We start from the raw sequence: 17,857 nt of genomic DNA on the forward strand, positions 1-17,857 counted from the left end.
AACATATCAAATTATACCTCCGCTTTGTGGACAATGTATTCATAATTCGGGATGGGGACAACCATACTTTTAATAGTTTTTTGGGGGGTTAAATTTGGAATTTTTGGATGTGAAAGGTCAGTGCATCAATAAGAAGCCTGAAGACATATAGGTCACGGGGGTAGGCACAAGCCGCAGAGATACAATGGTGTGTCACAAGTGACACTAACTGCTGGATGGAGCAGGAGCCACGCGGAATGTACTGCCAGTATGGGCTGCAAAATAGTGCGCATGAGGTAGAAACAAGCTACTGAGATAGGGTAGTGTGTCACGGACTAACACTATCTGCGGAATGAAGCAGGAGGCACGTGGTATGTACCGCCAGTATGGGCTGCAAAATAGTGCTCAAGGGGTAGGCACAAACTGCTGAATGAAGCAGGGGCCACACGGTATATACCGCCAGTCTGGGCTGCAAGAATAGTGAGCACTATCCGCCTCATCAGCAACAGGAAGCACGCGGTGTCCACCTGCACTTGTGACACACCATTGTATCTCTGCGGCTTGTGCCTACCCCCGTGACCTATATGTCTTCAGGCTTCTTATTGATGCAATCTAACTTTGCTACTGGGGGCTTCTCTAAGCATACTAGTATATTAGCACACTGATGAAGGTCCAGTAACGACCGAAACGTTTGTGAATACTGTATGTAAATAAAACTCCCACTTTGCATCACAACACTTTTGGAGTGTGCTAGTCACTTGTATTTTACCTTATTTGCATGCCGTCGGAGTAAGAATTTAAAAGACATTTTAGTTCATAATAATATCGGTACAACCCAATCTAATTGGCTTCAGGACGGGACCCCTCAAGGTAACTACAAATGCGGTCACTGCAATTTTTGTTCGTATCACATGATTGACAAACTAATAAGGCTAGGTCCTGTCACACATAAAGTGCAGCAGTTCATTTCATGCAGGACCATATATGTGGTATATGCCTTGTTCGGCCCATGTGGATTTTACTATATTGGGAAAACTATTAGACCGTTGTTTGTGAGGTTCAGAGAACACTTCAATTCGATCAGCACTGGTAAGGGTGTCCCTCGGTTAATATCACATATGCGTTCACATCATGGAGGGGATTCGTCAGTTTTTGAGATTTGCGGGACTAGAAAGAGTAGCTTTGTCTGATCGGGGAGGAGATCATAATAAATTACTTCTGAGAAGAGAGGGGAAGTGGATCATGAGGGTTAATGCTACAGGACCCTTGGGGTTAAACGAGAGACTGGATATGTCAGTATATTTATAATGGATAGTTGGCAATATAATATGATGTTGATTGCACAGTTCATGTTCAAGATTTCATATTTATCTAAGGTGCTTATTCTCACATTGTTTTTAATCACTTTTATGTTTTTATTAGGCTAGTAGGATTGTGATTATGCAGGTGAGTGAGTGGCCACCTGGTGGTGGTTTCCGCTATATAGAGTCTTCTCACTCACACTCTGCATCAAGACCCGAGGAAGAGCAGCAGCGCGAAACGATCGTCGTCTTTTTATATCTCGTTTCTCCCTGCTATTTCTGCATTTGGCATGTGGCAACAATAAAGACTGAATATTAGCAGATGGTGAGTGCCCACTTTTTTCTACAATTTTTGCTATGACATTCAAATAAGATGACAGCGGGTACGACTGATACGACTGAGACACTGTCAGGCAGGCGGGCACGGCTGAGACACTGGCAGGCAGGCGGGCACGGCTGAGACACTGGCAGGCAGGCGGGCACGGCTGAGATTCTGGCAGGCAGGCGGGCACAGCTGAGACACTAGCAGGCAGGCACGGCTGGCACGATGGCTGGACAGGCGGACAATGCTGGTACTCTGGCAGGAAAGGTACTGAATAGGCAGGAACCGGAATGCAGGCAGGTATATGGAAACAGGTAAGGACCTGTTCAGACAGGAGGGTATATGGGAACAGGTAGGAACCTGACCCGTATGTTGCAGAACGGAAGTAGAGCAGGACTGCAAGGAGCGGATGCAAAGCAGAACCACAGGAGGCAGAGATAAGAGTAGAAATGTAGGAGGCGGAGCTAAGAGTAGAACTACAGGTGGCAGAGCCAAGAGCAGAGCTGAGGGAGACAGAGCCAAAGCAGAACCGCTGGAGGCGGAGCTTAGAGCAGAATCTCTGGAGGCGGAGCCAAGAGCAAAACTGCTGGAGGCAGAGCCAAGAGCAGAACCGCTGGAGGTGAAGACAAGAGCAGAAAGGCGCAGAGCCACAGGTTGCGGCGAGCAGAGCGGCGCAAAACCACAGGTTGCGGAGGGCAGAGCAAAGCCGCAAAGTGAGAAGCAGAACAGAACAGAGCAGAGCTGCAGGTTTGCGGCGAGCAGAGCAGGAAGGCACAGAACCACAGAATAGCTCATGATCAAGGAATTCAAGCGGTTTCCTTTTTTCTGGACAGACATCATGGTGATGGTGAGCACAATTTATTTTTGTTGGAACTACTTCATTTTGATCTTGATAAAAATTATTTAATTTGCGATAGGAAATACTACAGGCAGATTTCTGGGACTGCTATGGGGGCGCGGTGTGCGCCCTCATACGCAAATTTATTTTTGGGATGGTGGGAGGAGACTGTGGTGTATAAACATGAAATGTTCTCTAGTAGTAGTACTCTACCCTGAAGAAGGAATCCGTGTTATTCCGAAACGCGTTGGTTATTCTTGGCTCACACAGTGCTCCGTACCGCCGACAGTGGCACCACGTGACGTACTTGACACGTGACCCGAATTGAACGCAGGTCCTGCCAGCTGCAACACTACAGAGCGCCGCGCTCTCAACACACTTTCCCTTGCAAGGGGCGGCTGTCACCGGCCGGGGCAGTACGCCATGAACAATCGTCAGCATCTCTAACCACCGCAAGGAAAGCGAAGTTAAGTATTTATCCTACAGTACTCACGTATATCGCTCCTGCAGACACTGTCTACATCTACCGTGTGACTACCCAGTAGCAGGTACGATTCCTCCTCCACTACTTATGAGTGTGCATTCATGAGGACGGTACTCCTTCATTGTTATACTTTCATTTATTATTTTGATATCCGCTCATAGGTACTTACGCTCCTTAATATCTTAATATATTTATTTGTCTCTACCCTTAGACCTGGAGTAGTGTATTCCTAATCGTATGCAAGCAACATTACTACCTTTAGTGCAATCTCCCCCTCACCAGGTAAATAATTAATATTATGGCTTCATCTGCATGCATTTCTTAGCGCAAGTTTGATTTTTTAATCACACTTACATTGTTCTCTAGTAGAGTAGTTACTTGGCGACGATATATAGACGATGTTCTGTTTATGTGGACAAGATCGCTAGATGAATGTGAAAAGTTTATTGAAGAGCTTAACTGCAATTTCCTGAACATCAAACCTACCTCAACTATCTCCAAATCTACTGTAGACTTCTTGGATATCAAGTTAACTGTGGAAGAGAACCGTGTCTCCTCCTGCCTCTACCGAAAATCGATAGCAACAAATAATCTTTTACACTACTCCAGTTTTCATCCGGCTCATTTGAAGAATGGAATACCAAAAGGTCAGTTCTTGAGACTCCGCAGGAACTGCAGTTCATCAGCTAATTTCCAAACACTAGCAAAGGATTTAACCACTCGTTTCACTAATAGGCAATATCCACGCAGAATTGTGTCAGGGGCGTTTCAGGAAGCCAGACAAAGGGACAGACAAAGCCTCTTCAACAAACAGGTGCGTGAATTAGATCGACCTCTATCTCTAATCACCACATACAATAACCAGTGGTCAGATGTTTATAAGATCTTAAACAAAAACTGGAATATCTTGTTATGTGAGCCAAGACTCGCTCCGCACATTACACCAACCCCCAAAGTGGTGGCAAGAAGGGCCACTAACTTGAAGGATCAATTGTGTCATAGCCACTATCAACGCACCTATCCCTGTGGGGGTTGTAGTGTATGTCAGTTCATGGTCGCACGGGAGGAAGTTTCTGTTGCCATATTACCCTTCCCAATTAAGTCTGAATCTTACTTCAACTGCAGGTCAAGGAACCTCATTTATGTGATTCTATGTGACTGTCCCAAGCTATATGTGGGCCAAACATCTCAAGAATTGAGGAGGAGGTGTCAACAACACATTTCCGACATCAATATGGCCAAGCAGGATCGTGAAAGAGGAAGGAAGGTGACTTCAGTGGCAACACATTTTCTGGAAGTACATGGAAGCAGTACCAGAGGTCTAACAATTATGGGATTGGAAGGTATCAACGTTACTATAAGAGGAGGGGGGAGCTCACTAGAGCGAGAAGAATTTGCTCCAGTGAAGAAAATTTCCATAAGGAAAGTCGCATTATTTCTAATAGATTACTTGATAGAGGATACAAACAATCCAACATTAAGCATGCACTCAGATATGTTTCATGAAAATGAGAGTGCAAATGCCGCTTCTGAAATGCAGATCACTTTTTCTACTGCTTACAGCAGTCAGTATAACAAAATCAGACAGATCATTCTTAAATATCTTCCTGTAGTCAACCAAGATAAATCTTTATGCGCAATTCTTCAGAATGGATGCAGGGTAGTGGCTAAAAGAGGTTGCACACTGGGGAATGTTTTATCTCCCAGTATGGTACGCCCCCAAAAAACTCCTACATCATGGTTATCAGTGAAGGTTTTTTCAAATGTTCTGGCAATAGATGTAATGTCTGCAAATTTGCAGACAACAAAAGAACTTCTTTTTCCTCAAATCATAATGTTACCTATAATATAAAGTCATTTATCAACTGTGACTCTAATCATGTTATATACTGCATAAAATGTAAGGCTTGCAATATTTGCTATATAGGTTATACCACAAGGAACATTAAAAAAAATAAAAAATGAATTTCGGAACATATAGTGAATATAAAAAACAACAATCTCGGTTATTCTGGGGCTACAAAACATTTTATTTCTGTGCAAAAAGGTGACCTATCAGTTTTTTCTTTTTTTTGGTATTGAAAGGGTTAGTCAGTCACCTAGAGGTGGAGATTGGAGGAAGCAATTGGCTCTGCGGGAAACTTTTTGGATTCTGACTTTAGGCACCAAATATCCACACGGTATGAATTATAAGAACAATCTTTTTTATATATTGTAGCATAGCGCCTACTACGTGTCTTGGGGGACACTCGCTTGGCATGGGATTAAAGCACTCGGGCACGGTTTTCGATCAAAAACACAGTCTTTACGGTTTATTTCGCACAACATAAACCACATCCACAGGAACTTAGTAACAGCTTGAACAGTATCTAGACGTATTCAACTTTACCACAGTTCGTCTCTGACCCCGGTCAGTACAACACGGTTCCTTCCCGTTACCTGTCAGTGCCGCACAGGTTTCTCGGATACCTCTCCTCACCAGAGGCATCCTTCAGTCGTTCACACTCAGTCTTTCCTTTTCTCTGACCCCGGTCAGTATAACATGAATCTCCATTCATTACCTGCCATTGCTGCACAGGTTCTCGGATACCTCTCTTCCTTAGAGGCATCCTTCAGACATTCTCACTCTGGCCCCGGTCAGTACAGCACGGATCTCCATCCATTTCACAGCCTGGTTTGTGCGAGGTCCAGAGCCCCCTGCCATGTGCTCTCCAGGGAGCCGATCCTCCCAAAACATGGGGCTCTCTCTAGGACATTCCAGCACAACCATTCAGATCCACACTCAGAGCCCATGTGACCATCCCTCAGTCACATTATATAGTACTAACCACTCCCAACACATGGGAGCGTGCATGTGTGGCTAGTTTGTCCCACCCATCTCACACAACTAGCCTAGTAAATCTCCCTTACAACTATACAAACTCTTGAGGGACTACAGGTCCCAGAACAACAACATTGCAACAGACTTACCACGCAGACTCCCTCTGCGACACATATCGGCCATTCACAACACTGCCAGTCACTGTTTCACTACCATTATCACAACATATATGCCTCCATGCAGATCCCAAGGAGCACACACAGCACCCCCTAGCTGCCACAGGGGTCACTATACTACACATATTACCCCCCTCTGTTCAAACCCGTAGGGTTGAACACTTACCACACACCATCCTCATCATCACACCTTTGTTACGTTTTTTTAGCCCCTAGCGGTCAACATGTAAGTCTTGAACTTAAGCCGCCAAGTCACCATCTGTCTGTGTCAACAGACCTTTTAGTCGCCACATTTTTTGTAACAAGGTCTCCCACCTATGTCACTCTCAACCTCACCACTCCAGACCCATCCACCATCTATTGCATGGCTTGACCATTCCTTCCATGAGGCTCTCACACGGCACTCAGCAGCCTGTCTCCAAAGCTCCTCTTGCTTTAACCAGGTTTCTACTTCAGGCCCCACTCCTTTGGTGGCCTCACTGTACTCCCTTATTTCTTCAGAGTCACAGCCACCCGCATAGTCTGTGTCACACCCCACAGCATGGTGAACCCCCAAGTCACACTCCTTCCGGGCGACAGCTCCACACGTCCCATCCACCACATCACTATCAGTCACATTGTGGCCCACATCAGGTGATGTCATGTCCGTAAGTTGAGACCGTCCACCATCCCGCGGGACTCCACCCCTTTTTGGGCAACTACTACCTTTTGAGTTACCGCCCTCTTTTGGGACTCCGCCCCTTTTTTTGGAAACCACCATTCGGCAGAACTCCACCCCTTTTTAGAAACTGGCAATTACTCCCTTTTGGGATACCACCCCCTTTTTTTGGCAACCATCCCTGTTTGGGTTTTCCGCCCCATTTTTGGGGATGCTACCCTTTAGGGACACCACCCCTTCCCTGGGGTACACCCAACAGTAACAGTTCACACAGTACAGAAAAAAAACACGTCTCTTTGGGTTGCACCGGCCCTTTAAGAGTCTGCACAGAAAGAAGAAAAAAAAATGTGTGTTTTTTTTTTTCCAACACTTCACCAGCTCATGCTGGCAATCACAAGCCGCTGCTGCTGAACCTGTTGCTGCAACTGCAGCCGCACTCCACAATGCTCTGTACGGCTCCACCGCAGACTTCGTGGACCCGCCGATCCACAGCAATATAAATGACCAGGGTCACCCGCACACAATATCAGCTGGTGCTTAGGAGGAAAAATTAGTACAATATAATAGAACAACCTCCAGGACACAAATAGGAAAAAAGTGAAAAAGTCTTGCATCCAATGATGAATTCTTTATTATTATAATTATTTGTTCTGGGAGTTCACAGCCATGAAAACAGGATATAACAGAAAATTTTCCCAATGTTTCGACCATAAAGTGGTCTTTGTCAAGGGTACAATCTATATGAAAAGACATAATACAGTATAAGTACAAAACAATATGAATAAATCATATGCAAAAAGATAAAATAAATAAGTACAAAAAGGTCAATGCTACTGTTGCATAATATCTATAAATCTGCATATTTTGTGAACTCTCAAAAAGAAAAAGAAAAAAAAAAATATGAATATATATGTGTATATATATATATAAGATATATTGTTATAAGGCCAATAAACATCATGTGTTCTCCAATCTAGAATATATGTGGGCAAAAGAAAACATGGTTCACAAAAACCAATATATCTAAATAAATAATAAATATAACCCCATTAGAGGTCAGTACCGTGAAAGATCGGGCAAAAAATGTAAACATAGATTGATAGAGCTAGCTAGTCGCTCTGCAATACACAGGTCCTAAAAAAATACGTGGCACATCAGCCGCGATATAAGTGAATAGAGAGCTAATGGAAATGTATCCCCAAAAAAAGGGCCCAGAAACCCAAGAGAAAAGAAATAAACTGGAGGCAAATGGATCCAAACGTGCTATAGGAGTATTAATAATTACCTGTATAAGTAAACAAGATTCCAGACAGCAGTCCCAGAGCAGTGGTATACCGGCGTGCGGAAGAACCTTATATAGGGCAGTGATGCAATATCCTGCCTATCATGTGATAAAGCCGAGGAGTCCCAGAGAAAGCCGAGAAGGGACACAGAGAAGTGCGCATGCGTCATAGCAATAGAGCCGGAGACATCCGAAAAAAGCCGAAGAAAGCGGCGAAAGAGAAGAAAAAGGAGAGAAAACTGCGCAAGCGCAGAAAGATAAGGTTCCGCAGAGAAGTGCGCGTGCGTCATAGCATAGGGCCGGAGACATCCGAAAAGAGCCGAAGAGCGCGGCGAAAGAGAAGGAGGAGAAGAAAGAACTGCGCAGGTGCAGAAAGATAAGGTGCCGCTAACAGACTAAGGAAATAAAATTACGTGAGGAGGTATAAACTACGTAAGAAAGAGCTAAATAAGAAGAGAGGGAAAAAGGAAAAGAATATAAACAGGAAAAGCAGGGAAGGAAAAAGGAAAAAGAAACAAGAAAGACATGCCCAAAAAAAAGGGGGGGATACATTACCAATGCATCAAGAAACCTATGATAATAAAAACAAAAACAAAAAGGAGAAATTAATATAAACAAAAACTAAACAATGTGACATATGATAATATGATAATATATTTAGTAGCTAATCTCATACTCTCTATTCAGTCCCCACGGTTCCAGTGTTTGTAACGTAAAAATCCAATAAGATTCCCTAGACTTTAGCCTCTTGATCCTGTCTCCTCCTCGTCTGGGCAAAGCTACACACTCTATCACCTGATATTTCAATTGTGACACATTGTGTCCAGCGGCGGCAAAGTGTGCTGGGATAGGTAACTTGAGTTTTTGACACCTAATGGTAGATTTGTGCTGAGATATGCGGTCTCGGATATGTTGGGTAGTCTCCCCAACATATCCGAGACCACAAGGACACTTGATCAAATATACAACATAAGAAGAATTGCATGTAAAAAAACCATTTATATTAAACAACTTTCCAGACCGGGGGTGTGAGAAGGTCTCGCCCTTCGTAATGTTCGAACATTGCAAACAATGAAGACAGGGGAACGTGCCCCGTTTCTGTGTAGAAAGAGTCCTTTGTGTGTAATGGGGTTTGTCAGAACCAATGTCAGCTCTCACCAAGAGATTTCTAAGATTAGAAGGTTTTTTGTAATACATAATAGGGGTGTCATTGAATTCGGGTATATTAGGATAAGATTTACCTAGCAAATCCCAATGACGTAAGACACAATTTTTTATCTTATAGAGATATGGATGGAATGTGCTGACAAAGGGTATTCTCTGTCTCCCCAAACTTTCTTTGTTGCTCATAATATTAGCTCTAGCCTTTTGAAGTGTTCTCAAAGGATAGCCACGTTGTAAGAATTTAACTGACATTTCCTGATGTCGCACAGCATGTTTTCCCTCATTAGATACTATCCGGGATAATCGGTGGTATTGAGAAGTAGGTAAAGACTGTTTAACATGTCGGGGGTGACAACTGCTATAATGCAATAAACTGTTCTTGTCGGTTAGTTTACAGTATAGGTCCACATCAAGATTTCCATCAGCTTCTAATGTAATCATTGTATCCAAAAAATTAATGGATATTGCGCTCTTCTACATAGAAAATGACAAATTGGGAACACAGGAATTCATATCACTTACGAACTGAAGGAGAAGATCCTCCTCCCCCTTCCAAATCATAAAAACATCATCTATATACCGTTTCCAGTACATAGAATGTGTTTGGAATAGTGAATGTGTATAAACGTAAGTTTCCTCAAAAGCTGCCATGAAAATGTTCGCATATGGTGGTGCCATGTTTGAACCCATGGCTGTCCCGGTTTTTTGTATATAGTATTGATCGCCAAACAAGAAAAAATTCTTATGTAAGACAAGAAACAATAAATCCACACAAAACTGGAGTTGATCAGGAGAAAAATTAGTGTGTTCTGTCAGGAACCATTGGACCGCCTCAATACCCCTTTGATGGTTAATACACGTATACAGACTATTCACATCTAACGTAACAAGTGTACACCCAGAAGCCACCGGAGTGATGGCATGCAATTTAGAAAGAAAATCTGTAGTATCTTTAAGATACGAAGAGATGTTCTGTAGTAAGGGAGTAAGAATACGATCCAGGGTGATAGCAAGAGGAGAAAGAAGGGAATTAGTTGACGCCACGATGGGTCGTCCTGGTGGGTTCATTAAGTCCTTATGCACTTTCGGCAATATGTAAAACACCGGTGTCATAGGTTGAGTGTTGATAATGTATTCACTTAATTTAACATCAATCGTACCTTTACCTTTACATTTTTCCACAATCTGGCGTATCTCTCTCGCTACATCGAAAGTGGGATCTCGATCAATTGGCTGATAAGTGGTTCCATCACTAAGTTGTGTTTGTATGATTGATGTATAATGGGATTTGTCCATAACGACTATGGAGCCCCCCTTATCGGCGGGTTTAATTACTATCCGCTTATTCTCTTTCAGACTCATCAATGCATCCTTTTCTATAACAGATAAATTTCTATGTATACGTATAGAGCCTTTTTGAATGGATTTCAAATCGGATTCAACATCCCTTTTAACAAGTGAGATATATGTCTCAATAGGATGATAAATACGTGGTGGATTATAATTACTTGGGACTCTGAGGCCTAATTGTTTCAGGTGAAATGATGTTGCAGATTGACTGAGATTAGTAGCATCAGCAGTCCTTTCCTCAACTGGATTACTGCTAAAGTGTACTTTGAGTTTTAGAGACCTAAAAAAATCGGTGTAACTCTTGGTCTAATGTGAAACCGTTAAAGGAGGGGGTAGAGCAGAATGATAGTCCCTTTTGTAGGACGTTGTATTCAGTGGGTGAGAGATTATAGGATGATATGTTGTAGACAATCTGGTTGTCCCTACCTGGGATCGTGTGCGTATCCGTGAACTCTCGAAGATTGTATTGTCTGCGACCCCTCCTCGTCGGCTTTTTGTACTTCTCCCCCGCCTCTGCTCTAAAAAAGGAAGGGGAGTGTGAGACACAAATTCGCTTTCGGAACCTGATGACGTTGAAGAGTTGCCACGACGGTAACTCCTTCTTTCCTTGTAATAATTTGAGTCCCGCCATCTATAGACTTGTTCCCGGTGGTAGTCCTCAGCGTCACGCAAGAATTTGGATCGTTTTCTCTCTTGAAGTTGGGATCTGAATTCCTCAATAGTCTTGTTGGTTTTCTGTAAAATAAAGTCAAATTTATCCGTAGTTAATGTGCTACTCAGTTGTTGTTGAACAGAGGTGACCTGTTCCTCGATCGTTGAAAGTTCCTTATGGAGATACTCGATAGTGAGAATGATTATGTCCATAGTCAATAAGCAAAAGAGTCGAGCGCACTGCTAATAACAAATGCCAATAGATACAAAACTATGAGGGTGCGGAAGCAGCAATAAACATAAACTATGTAACAAAAAAGAAAAGCATTACTGCAAAAATACGCACTCCATCAAAGAATACAAACAAAATAAATAAGATAAATAGACTGATTTTATTAACAGATCAAAAAAACACACTACAAAACGATAAAAACACAATTAAAAACAAGTAGACAACATCACAACAACACAGGTGATAAAGACCATACCTAGATGTAATAAGGCGACTAAACACAGACCAATTGGCTCATGGGGTATATGCGCTAGTAATGCCTAGAAAAAATCAAAAAATCATGCCATATAGGTCCCTAAAGAACCAATCAAAAAATAGTGAAAATAAGGCACAAAGATTTAATCTATAACAATAAAAATAGGCAAGATATGAGCCAAAGAAAGGGCTGAGAAGCCACCAATATACAATAATATCACTAGATATTTAAAGCATAAATAGGAGGAAACCCCCCATAGTAATACAACCTGGTGGTACGATGTCCCCACGCGTATCGCCTGGCAGACCAGGCTTCGTCAGGGAAGGTCATTATGTCCATAGAGCATTTGTTCAAAATGCTTTCAAACTTCTGACAAAAATCCGGTTTATCCTGGAAGAGTGTGGGTCTGAGGGAGACTCGAAGTCCTCTAGGTATCCTCTTGACCTTATGATATTCAGCTAATGTCAGCTAGTGTAGTTCAAGAGCTGTTTTCCTTCTTAGCTCTCTCTCCAAATCACAGGATCTGATCTCTTCTGAAGGGGTATGTAAAAATTCCCCTGGAATAGTTACACGAGAGATGATTTCTTCTGCCTCTGCTGGGCCATAAGATAAAGTATTAAATGACATGTATCTGGTTTTCAAGGTGCAGTGAGCCCAAAAAAATTCAGTATAAATGACCAGGGTCACTCGCACACAATATCAGCTGGTGCTTAGGAGGAAAAATTAGTACAATATAATAGAACAACCTCCAGCACACAAATAAGAAAAAAGTGAAAAAGTCTTGGGTTTCTGGGCCCTTTTTTTGGGGATACATTTCCATTAGCTCTCCATTGTTCACTTATATCGCGGCTGATGTGCCACGTATTTTTTTAGGACCTGTCTATTGCAGAGCGACTAGCTAGCTCTATCAATCTATGTTTACATTTTTTGCCTGATCTTTCACGGTACTGACCTCTAATGGGGTTATATTTATTATTTATTTAGATATATTGGTTTTTGTGAACCGTGTTTTCTTTTGCCCACATATATTCTAGATTGGAGAACACATGATGTTTATTGGCCTTATAACAATATATCTTATATATATATATATATACACATATATATTCATATATATTTTTTTCTTTTTCTTTTTGAGAGTTCACAAAATATGCAGATTTATAGATATTATGCAACAGTAGCATTGACCTTTTTGTACTTATTTATTTTATCTTTTTGCATATGATTTATTCATATTGTTTTGTACTTATACTGTATTATGTCTTTTCATATAGATTGTACCCTTGACAAAGACCACTTTATGATCAAAACGTTGGGAACATTTTCTGTTATATCCTGTTTTCATGGCTGTGAACTCCCAGAACAAATAATTATAATAATAAAGAATTCATCATTGGATGCAAGACTTTTTCACTTATTTCTTATTTGTGTGCTGGAGGTTGTTCTATTATATTGATCCACAGCAAGACGCTTGTCACCTTCGTGGACCCGCCGATCCACAGCAAGACGCTTGTCACCTTCGTAACCCCGCCGAGTTACAGGCATTACAGCACAAACACACTTTCTCACTGATCCCGATCAGCATAACACACGGTTTTTAGACTGTCGACTCCTCTGGATCAGCCAGCACTGCACATGTGCTTCTTAGGGAACCGTTTGCCCGCATTCGAAACACCAATAGTAGCATAGCGCTTACTACGTGTTTTGGGGGACACTCGCTTGGCATGGGATTAAAGCACTTGGGCACGGTTTTCTATCAAAAACACAGTCTTTACGGTTTATTTCGCACAACATAAACCACATCCACAGGAACTTAGTAACAGCTTGAACAGTATCTGGACGTATTCAACTTTACCACAGTTCGTCTCTGACCCCGGTCAGCATTACACACGGTTTTCAGACCGTTACCCGTTGGCAACCTTCACGGGTTCCTGGACACCTCTTGGCCTCAGAGGTGCCCCATACACAATGCCTCACACTCTGACCCCGGTCAGCACAACACTGTTCCTTCCCGTTACCTGTCGGTGCCGCACAGGTTTCTCGGATACCTCTCCTCACCAGAGGCATCCTTCAGTCGTTCACACTCAGTCTTTCCTTTTCTCTGACCCCAGTCAGTATAACACGAATCTCCATTCGTTACCTGCCATTGCTGCACAGGTTCTCGGATACCTCTCTTCCTCAGGGGTATCCTTCAGACATTCTCACTCTGACCCCGGTCAGTACAGCACGGATCTCCATCCGTTCCACAGCCTGGTCTGTGCGAGGTCCAGAGCCCCCTGCCATGTGCTCTCCAGGGAGCCGATCCTCCCAACACATGGGGCTCTCTCTAGGACATTCCAGCACAACCATTCAGATCCACACTCAGAGCCCATGTGACCATCCCTCAGTCACATTATATAGTACTAACCACTCCCAACACATGGGAGCGTGCATGTGTGGCTAGTTTGTCCCACCCATCTCACACAACTAGCCTAATAAATCTCCCTTACAACTATACAAACTCTTGAGGGACTACAGGTCCCAGAACAACAACATTGCATCAGACTTAAGGTACCTTCACACTGAATGATATCGCTAGCGATCCGTGACGTTGCAGCGTCCTGGCTAGAGATATCGTTGTGTTTGACACGCAGCAGCGATCTGGATCCTGCTGTGCCATCGTTGGTCCGCGCAGAAAGTCCAGAACTTTATTTCGTCGCTGGACTCCCCGCAGACATAGTTGAATCGGAGTGTGTGACGCCGATTCAGCGATGTCTTCACTGGTAACCAGGGTAAACATCGGGTTACTAAGCGCAGGGCCGCGCTTAGTAACCCGATGTTTACCCTGGTTACCAGCGTAAAAGTAAAAAAGAAAAACACTACATACTTACATTCCGGCGTCTGTCCTCTCCGGTGCTCTGCTTCTCTGCACTGTGTAAGCGCAGCGGCCGGAAAGCACAGCGGTGACTGTTATGAACAGGTAATTCAGAACCACAATGGACATTGAAGTTCAGAGCACACAAAGTGACCTGACAATTACCAAAAACAAAGGACGAGCTCTGAGACGTGGGAACTCTGCTGACCGCAATCCCTAATCCTAACACACCACACTAGAGGTAGCCGTGGATTGCGCCTAACGCTCCCTATGCAACTCGGCACAGCCTGAGAAACTAACTAGCCCTGAAGATAGGTAAATAAGCCTACCTTGCCTCAGAGAAATTCCCCAAAGGAAAAGGCAGCCCCCCACATAAAATGACTGTGAGTAAGATGAAAATACAAACACAGAGATGAAATAGATTTAGCAAAGTGAGGCCCGACTTACTGAATAGACCGAGGATAGGAATAAGAAAAGAAAAATACCCCTAGTTTTACTTGGGACCGATGCAGAGAAAGCCTTTGATAGGGTGGACTGGATCTACCTAGAAGAGACCCTGGTTGGTTTTGGTTTTCCACAACAACTAATTGCATCAATAATGGAAATGTATAGAAACCCCAGGGCCCGAATTAGAATTAATGGTTCATTGACTGATGCATTCACAATTAAAAATGGCACCCGTCAAGGCTGCCCCCTGTCGCCGATTCTTTTTGTGCTCTCGATGGAACCCTTACTGAGAGCCATACAGCAGAACACAGAAATTGAAGGTATCAAAATAGGTAACACTCAATACAAAACGGCTGCCTTTGCCGATGACCTTCTTATACTGATGACGAGACCGCTCAGAAGTCTCCCTGCCCTGACGAGGGTCTTGGAGGAATATAGCTCCCTTACTAATTTCAAAGTAAACTTATCAAAATCGGAAGCGCCAGACCTCAATGTCCCCTCACACACTCTGGCTAAACTAAAGGAGCTGTATCCCTACTCATGGCCTAAACAATTCATTACGTACCTCGGAATTAAAATATGCAGGAACCATAAAAAATTAGTTGCACTTAACTTCTACCCTTTACTCGATAGGGTGAAATCTACTATTAAATCCTGGAGAGACCAATACTTATCATGGACAGGGAGGAAAAATCTCCTTAAAAGTATAATACTACCTAAATTTATTTATTTATTTCAAATGCTCCCTATACACATCCCAGACTCCTATCTAGCTAAAATAAACTCTTTATTTCTCCAATATATGTGGAAAAATATTAAACCGCGAATTAGTTACCGCACATTAACGCTATCCAGACCCGATGGTGGCATAGGTGCTCCAGACATAAGAAAATATTATTATGCCGCAGTATTATCGCGAGCAGTTGACTTAATCCGAGACACTCGGAACAAACAGTGGCTGGTGGTGGAGGGGAGACTCTCTCCTCTACCCCTTAGACCACTTCTACTGTCTTATACTAAGGCGCAGCCGCCACCTAAGTCCTGTAACCCGCTTACGCAATCACTTATTAGAATCTGGGCCAAAACTTACAACATTCTTCTTCCTCCTTCATTCCCACTACTTTCACTTGCAGATGTCTTACCACACACACTCATAACAACCAAAAGAGATGTTCTCGGACAACAGAGATTTGATATACCTATAGATAGATTAATGTTGGACGGTGTACTCCTCCCACTAACGGAAATCAGAAAGCTTCCAGGCCTAGCAAATCTCAACTTTCTACAATACTCCTCTCTCAAAAATTCACTGAGACAACTGCATTATAACCCAGACTCCACGCAAAATCTTACTCCTTTTGAAACCTTATGCATTAGAACATCTAGACCTTCAAAAATACTCTCCACAATATACCACTCACTCTTAACCGAAAACCTATGTTTAAAAAGAGCTTGCATAACAAAATGGGAAAAGGATCTGGGCTATCTGCTTTCCACGGCTCAAGTGCAACACATTTATAAACATTCACATGGTCCTACAAGATGTGTGAAAACTCAGGAAAACTCCTACAAAATAATTTCAAGATGGTATATATCGCAGACGCAAATTCGGGCCTGGAGGGCAGATACCCCAACCACGTGCTGGAGATGTGAGAAGGGGATCAGAGACTACATGCATCTGTGGTGGTCATGTCCAATGATAAAAATCTTTTGGTCATCAGTGGAGAAGACAATTCAGGAAGTTACGACGAAAACACTGAAGCTGACACCCGAAACTGCACTGCTAAATCTCCCTATAGGGTCCGAGTATACCTGCTTATCCACTCTCATCGGCAATATCATAGCTGCTGCTAAACTACTGATTCCGTTATACTGGAAGTCACCAAACGTACCCTCACATTCCCAGTTATTAGCGAAAATAGATCAACTATATCGCATGGCCGAACTAGTTGCTTCAGTTCACCACTCACGGGCAAAATTTATAGAACAGTGGCGTCCATGGACCCTATATAGAGCTAACCGATATATAGAATCTGAAGACTCAAATTGAGGACCATCCGAGATTGATGTGGAGTGTCCCCGCCCCCCCTTTCCTTCCTAATCTATACCACCTTCTTCTCTTTTCACCCGCTAACCCCCCCTTTTCCTGTCATCTCTACTTTTCTATTGTTAGGTATTCTTTTAGGAATACTCCTTGTCTGCATCTAGGACAAGTTATAACCATTGTCTTAACTACAGACCATATGTTTTCTAACGAAATTTTTGAATTACGATAACATTGATCACTGAGAGGTTGCTGTCTGGAATGTAATTCCCCATCGTTATTATTAACCACTCTCAAGTCTATATATACACGATTTATGATTAACCACCTGTCTGTATAGTATGACTCAAGGCCTTTGCCCTGTTATATCTTGTTACACTTTGTTATTGTACGTTTAAACCTGTTTAAATCAATAAAAAGAACATTGAAAAGAAAAAGAAAAGACCGAGGATAGGAAAGATAGCTTTGCGGTCAACACAAAAACCTACAAACAACCACGCAGAGGGGCAACAAGACCCTCCGCACCGACTAACGGTACGGAGGTGCTCCCTCTGCGTCTCAGAGCTTCCAGCAAGCAAGAAAAACAAATATAGCAAGCTGGACAGAAAAAATAGCAAACAAAAATAACACAAGCAAAACTTAGCTTATGCAGGATAGACAGGCCACAGGAACGATCCAGGAGGAAGCAAGACCAATACTAGAACATTGACTGGAGGCCAGGATCAAAGCAGCAGGTGGAGTTAAATAGAGCAGCACCTAACGACTTAACCTCATCACCTGAGGAAGGAAACTCAGAAGCCGCAGTACCACTCTCATCCACCAAAGGAAGCTCATAGACAGAACCAGCCGAAGTACCACTCTCGACCACAGGAGGGAGCTTGGCCACAGAATTCACAACAGGTGACGTCACCGCTGTGCTCTGCTTTCCGGCCGGCGCTTAGTGCAGAGAACCAGAGCGCCGGAGAGGACAGACGCCGGAATGTAAGTATGTAGTGTTT

At 43.0% G+C, this 17,857-nt stretch overlaps 1 long non-coding RNA gene across 1 annotated transcript; it reads left to right on the forward strand.

The window, feature by feature from the left end:
• Positions 1-2,130: 2,130 nt before the first annotated feature.
• LOC138680776 (uncharacterized) lies at positions 2,131-5,962 on the forward strand. Its single transcript, XR_011321768.1, has 4 exons — positions 2,131-3,206; positions 3,437-3,571; positions 3,660-3,738; positions 4,050-5,962. It is a non-coding gene; the product is annotated as an uncharacterized lncRNA (long non-coding RNA).
• Positions 5,963-17,857: the final 11,895 nt, after the last annotated feature.

The sequence above is a fragment of the Ranitomeya imitator genome, chromosome 5 (assembly GCF_032444005.1).
Source record: "Ranitomeya imitator isolate aRanImi1 chromosome 5, aRanImi1.pri, whole genome shotgun sequence".
NCBI classification, from domain to species: Eukaryota; Metazoa; Chordata; class Amphibia; order Anura; family Dendrobatidae; genus Ranitomeya; species Ranitomeya imitator.